The 5303-nt window shown below is 41.7% G+C and overlaps 1 long non-coding RNA gene across 1 annotated transcript; it reads right to left on the bottom strand.

The window, feature by feature from the left end:
* Positions 1 to 204: 204 nt before the first annotated feature.
* Positions 205 to 2811, bottom strand: LOC134870476 (uncharacterized). The gene is made up of 3 exons (XR_010166569.1): positions 2625 to 2811; positions 850 to 1023; positions 205 to 330 (listed from the first exon to the last, which is right to left on the bottom strand). It is a non-coding gene; the product is annotated as an uncharacterized LOC134870476 (long non-coding RNA).
* Positions 2812 to 5303: the final 2492 nt, after the last annotated feature.

Genomic DNA, 5303 nt, shown 5'->3' with positions numbered 1-5303 from the left:
AGACCCCCTTCACAGCTATGTATAAAGAGGGGGAAATAAGAGGACAAGGGGAAGGGTAGGCTGTGTTTAAGATAGTTATGCAAATCATTTATTGCAGTTGTTAACACATCAGCTAACCTTTTTTAGAAAATGTCATCAACTTGACTGAGTTTATTAAGTAATTGGGCTTTTGAACACATGAATACTGTGTAATATATTTTAACTCACCTACAACGGGAACAGCGTTGCACTTATGATGCTGTGCTTTGGACTGAAGGATGGCTGGCAGGTCGGGAGTAAGTGGTGGTTGAGATGCGAAGGACATCACAGAGATGGCTGTCGGTTCTCAATCTGCTTTTGTTCAGAGTTAACAGAAACAATATTTGCTTGCATATGTACACTGCCTTGCCAAAAACAAAAGGTCACACTCTCTCATATTTCATCGGACCGCCTTTAGCTTTGATTACGGCACGCATTCGCTGTGGCATCTGTAACCCTTTTTAGTGGAGCTACAAAATATATATATGAACAGTAGAAACAAATGTGATATCTATCTATGGTTAGTAAGGTCAGAAGCTCTTGATATGACTATGGAGCCAAGGATAAACAAACAACACACCTGAACAACTCAGACACAGTATCTCTCCTTGAGAAGGAACTACTCTTCCCATTTAATGAAAACAGGGAAGGATGAATAGGAACACAGTTATACAGTAATACACAATTCTTACCGGGTAAGTATAAAAATAAAACCAAATGATTCGGCTGTATCGATAATCTTTAGGTTCAATGTGCAATCTAACTCCTTCTGTTCCTCACAGCAGATAATACTGTTCAGTCCACTGGGAAAGTGGAAAGTGTTTGTCCTACCGCACTGTTGAGTATGTTGGTTGGGTGTGTGTGTGGAAACAAAGTTGTTGCTTGTTCTTCTGCACGCAATTGAGTTCCTAGTTCCACTCTCTAGTAGCTCGCCATCAAACGTCCAACAGACTCCAACTCCAGGTGGGTCTGGATGGAACTCTCCTGATCCACAAAAAACCTGACCTATTGTGAATAAGGTCAGAACATTCAAGCTTCTGATCAGTTCAAAGTATTAGAGAACTAAAGTTCTGAAATAACCGTTCACACTGAATTACAGCAAAAATAATTCCTCCTTCACATATCAACATTCACTTTCACATATCACAACTGGCATAAAATATTAACAGTACAACAATAATAATAAGTAAAAGAAAACACATGCTGTGTGCATCCTTTGCTTAAACAACCAAAACATATAGTGTGCTTAAACAGCACAACCTGAAGTGCCTAAATCTAAACAATTAACCATTTGGATACCATAACAGATATGCAAACGTTAAATAGATTCTGTTACGTGCCGAGCAGGCTGTACTTTTGTTTCTTGCCTCCTGCTCTTTTCTCTACTCCCTGTCATTCGCTACAGCTAATCAGCAGCTGATCAGTACCTGCCTGGGCATCTCTGACTGATGACTGATTGGCTCCTCACCCTCAGCTGACCAATCAGCACCCAGGACCAGCCATAAAGGAGACAACCAGGAAGCCTTCTCGGTCTCACTGCTGGGCCTGCTGCTGACTGGAGAGCCTCAATTTGACTGCGTGTTAAATTATTGTGACAATCGTGTATCCTGTGCTGTATGTTGTGACTGTGTGTGTGTGGTGGGAGGTGGAGGAGTTAGGTAAGTTGGGGTACCCTTTACATCTCATCACGTAGATAACCTATGTTAGACACACTATGTTAGCGGATTGTTGCCACCCCTGTATTTTGCTTTGTCCACTTAGTAGTAGTTCAGGAAGTGAGGGTTTTTGTTTGGGTTTGTTTCAGAAGAGAGATGTAGAGATAGGCCTGGTTTTTGTTATATTTATTTCTTTTATTTGGCACAATCTCCCTTGTCTCCTCCTCCTCCTCCTCCTCACCTGAAGAACATTTGTTGTTTATTCTTTTGTGATAAGAAATAAACATTGTCTGTGACCTTTAACCTGACTTGCTCATTAATTGGTTGTCGCGTGTTACTGTCTCCAGGTCCCCTAGACTTTAGTGGGGACGTAACACAAATGGGGGCTCGTCCGGGATACTTTTTCCTGAGCTAAAGACAACCACTATTGAGAAGTCACTGTAGTTGTGACAGTTTGGCGGAGAAAATGGGTTTTGAATTAGAGGATTTCATCAAAAATCCAAGTTTTGATAAGTTGGATTCGTTTCGCAAAGATGACTTGTTATGTATTGCAGCTCACTATAACATTTCAGTAGACAGGTATTGTACAAAAAAAGAGCTAAGAGAGATAGTTCTGCAAAAACTTGAGGAGTTAAAAATACTTGTAAGCCCAGTCTTGTCAACTCAGCCTAGGTCTGATGTGTTTGTTGATGATAGGGAAACCATTGTTGGCGCTTCGTTCTTAGAACAGAAGGGTCAGGCTATCTTAACTACACCTCAAGTTGACAAAGTTACTCTTGAGGCTCTTCAGGTCCCCTAGACTTTAGTGGGGACGTAACAGATTCACAAACACATACTCTCAGATCTCACATTCAAAATAACAAAGCTAACATCTTCAGCATAAATTAATGGCATTCCAATTGAGAGTTAGCGTTTGTGGCTAGCGCTTAGCACGGTCAAAATGTCTCTCACCATGTGTTTCTCCTCCGTGACTAGTGATGACAGGTCCCTCTCGCCGTGCTCTCACAGGATCGCGGAGTTGAAGTTATCCAGCGGATTTTTTAAATCCACTTTTAATAAACTTTTATAGCTTTTCTTTCCGTGTTTCATATGTTGCTTGTCTCGATAGTTGCTCTCACCCCTCGCTGAAGCTCACGGAAAAAAAAGAAGCGCCAAGTGCGGAGGTCAACATAGCGGGAGCTGATATCCGATTGGTTGACTGAGCTAGTATCTTGAAATGTAAAAGGCTAATAAAATAAACAGGAAGTAGACGCTGGGGGAGGAAACAATCCTTTCCAAATAACTTCCAGTTCATTTCTTCTGTCATTGTTCATATTTATAATTGGTTTCTTTTCAAATTAATTCTAATACTGACATTATCTTCTGTACATACTATAAATATGAATTGAGTAGATTTGAATGTGGATTTCTTTTCAACAGTTCTTCTTCATAGCCTACATAGATTATTTAAACATTGGTTACACATCGTTTCCACAAGCTTCTGCAAAGTCACAACATTTATTTCTGTCTTGCATACATTTTTCGCCAAGATCTTGAATTGATGACGGGAGATTCGGACCACTGCACAAAGTCTTCTCCAGCACATCCCAAAGATTCTCAATCGGGTTCAGGTCTGGACTCTGTGGGGGCCAATCCATGTGTGAAAATAATGTCTCTTGCTCCCTGAACCACTCTTTCACAATCTGAGCCCGATGGATCCTGCCCTTGCTATCTTGGAACATAACCGTGCCATCAGGGAAGAAGAAATCCATTGATGGAATAACCTGGTCCTTCAGTATATTCAGGTAGTCAGCTGACCTCATTCTTTGGACACATAGCGTTGCTGAACCTAGACCAGACCAACTGCAGCAACCCCAGATCATAGCACTGCCCCCACAGGCTTGTACAGTAGGCACTAGGTGTGATGGGGGGCATCACTTCGGACGCCTCTCTTCTTATCCTGATGTGCCCATCAGTCTGGAACAGGGTACATCTGGACTCATCCGACCCCATGACCTTCCTGCATTGCTCCAGAGTCCAAACTTTATGCTCCCTAGCAAATTCAAGCCTTTTTCCTGATTAGCCTCACTGACAAGTGGTTTTCTTACGGCTACACAGCTGTTAAGTCCCAATCCCTTGAGTTCCCTTCACATTGTGCGTGTGGAAATGCTCTTACTATTAAACATAGCCGTGTTCTACTGTTGTTTTTCTACCATTGTATTTCACCAAACGTTTAAGTGATCGCCGATCACGATCATTCAAGATTTTTTTACGACCACATTCCTTCCTGGAAGATGATGTTCCCCACTGTCCTTCCAGTTTTTAATAATGCGTTGGACAGTTCTTAACCCGGTTTCAGTAGTTTCAGCAATCTCTTCAGATATTTTCTCTGCTTGATGCATGCCACTAACTTGACCCTTCTGAAACAGATTAACATCTTTTCCACGACCACAGGATATGTCTTTCGACCTGACTGTTTAACAAATGAGAAGCTACTCACTGCATCAGTTAGGGTTCAATAACTTGTTGCCAGCTGAAACATAATCACCCATGCAGTAATTATCCAATGGGAGACTCTTACCTGTTTGCTTACTTAACTCCAGGTGGTGACCTTTCTTTTGGCCGGGCAGTGTATGTTCTGCCAAACAGACTCGTCATTCTTTTTGCGTGGCGTCGCATCAGAGGAAACTTGGCCTTTTCCAAGCTCCGGTAGAAGTCGAGTAGGGAGAGGAGCTGATGTTGATTCTTCACAGAATCATCACACTGCATTTCGATTAGTTCTAATTGCAGACTCTCTTCCACTTCTGCATCCAGCAAGAAGGGAGTTGAGAACAGCTTGATTTGTTTCTCAGTGATGGAAAAATCTTGGAAATGTTGTGGAGAAGCTGCCTTATAAGGACTGCAGATAATGTGTAGCTCCCTCTACTGCTCAAACTAAGAGCTACAATACAGTCAAGCGCAAGTTTAAGGCATAACACGTTTATTTTAAACTTTTTTTACATAAACTTAATTTTTCTATTTTTAAATAAATACATTTGTATTTATTTAAAAATATTTCATATAATCATACGTATTGGGATTCATCTGGAATAATATGTGTGGACCGGACGGTGAGGGTGATAAGCACTGTCCAGATTACCATAGGGCTCGGTAATGCCCGGCCCCCTTAGTTCTGGCCAGGGCACTGCTAGTTCCACTCGAAATCCCTGTCTTGGGGGGCCCACTCAACTCATTCATTGTCTGCTTATATAGCCTACCTGTAACAATGATAGCCTACGTTGGGTGCAATGTTAGTTTAGAAATTGTGACGCATTTCTTTACAAAATAAATAAAACGACATCAGAGAATATTGAGAAGGGGTTAGTAATTAAGAATCTTTGACGACATAATGCATTTATTACTACTCTGTTGGATAACAATTGATGGGCATCTGTATTTGGTTGGTTGTAAGAGCGGCAGGGGCGTTGTGCCTGAAGGTATCATTGGTGCTCCAGTTGACGGCCTGAACTAGCTCGCAGGCTTCGCCCCATTTCCCTTACTGCAGACTCACCTTAATAACATCCGCTGGCGCATCATAAATACGTGGGATAGTGTAAGTGCAGTCGGATTCTCAAAGCACCACAGTCTTTTTTTCCTAAGTCCTTTTGAATT

Source organism: Eleginops maclovinus, chromosome 10 (genome assembly GCF_036324505.1).
Source record: "Eleginops maclovinus isolate JMC-PN-2008 ecotype Puerto Natales chromosome 10, JC_Emac_rtc_rv5, whole genome shotgun sequence".
In the NCBI taxonomy this organism is placed as follows: domain Eukaryota; kingdom Metazoa; phylum Chordata; class Actinopteri; order Perciformes; family Eleginopidae; genus Eleginops; species Eleginops maclovinus.
Note: the sequence above shows the minus strand (reverse complement) of the source record. Positions and strands in the feature narration are given on the sequence as shown.